General features: G+C 42.9%; 1 non-coding gene across 1 annotated transcript; it reads right to left on the bottom strand.

The window, feature by feature from the left end:
- Positions 1-243: 243 nt before the first annotated feature.
- Positions 244-351, bottom strand: LOC121100593. The gene has a single exon (XR_005832340.1). It is a non-coding gene; the product is annotated as a U6 spliceosomal RNA (small nuclear RNA).
- Between the last annotated feature and the right edge of the window lie 497 nt (positions 352-848).

Here is an 848-nt window from a genome sequence, read left to right as displayed (position 1 = left end):
GTCAGGTTATGGAACCTCACAGAGCATCATTTCTCCCAATTGTTAAACAGATAAAATAATCTTGTAAGGATGCCTTGAGGATTAAATGAAGCAACCGCTGTAGAGTGTCTGGCACCTGGTAGAAATTTCATAAATGTCAGTTTCCATCCCTCCTTAATTAAAGACACTTAACTTGTCCTATGGTGCTGTGTGAAAATTCTCTCGGCTCTATTTTTAGGAATGGAACCACGAAGTTATAACGTGTGTGTGTGTGTATGTGTGTGTGTGTTTGCGTGTCATCCTTGCACAGGGGCCACGCTAATCTTCTCTGCATCATTCCAGTTTTGGAATATGTGCTGCCAAAGCGAGCACTGCACAAGTGCATCCTTAGTGCCTAATCCGATTAAGTTCTGCCAGTTTACTCTGTGCTGCTTTGCGCCAGACTCCACACCCAAAGAAGTGCACAAGCGTCCCTAGTCCCCGCATCCTGCTGAATGCTGTACTTAACTTACCTCATTTAATCTGCATGACAACTCTAATTAAAAACAGAGTACTCTTCTCTCCAACTTGCAAGTGAGAAAATTAGGGCATAGGGAACTAAATAACCTGTCCAATTTCACAGCTGACAGGTGGTCTGTTTCCAAGATTTCTTTTCATTGTTATATGTGACGTGAAACCTTTGCCTTCCTTGGCCCTGTGCAAGAAAGGTAGCCTGAACCAGTGTTCTGATTCCCAACCTCTACTCCAAATCCTACTCCACACCGTCTTAACAGAAACTGGTACACTCGATGTGCAGGGAGTTGCCCATGAAAGTTTGAGAAAAAACTCCATGATTCTTGGCAAGGCAAAAAAAAATTTAAACAAAGAGG

This window comes from Ursus maritimus, unplaced genomic scaffold (genome assembly GCF_017311325.1).
Source record: "Ursus maritimus isolate PB19 unplaced genomic scaffold, ASM1731132v1 scaffold_4, whole genome shotgun sequence".
NCBI lineage: Eukaryota > Metazoa > Chordata > Mammalia > Carnivora > Ursidae > Ursus > Ursus maritimus.
This window is presented reverse-complemented; position numbering and strand designations above follow the sequence as displayed.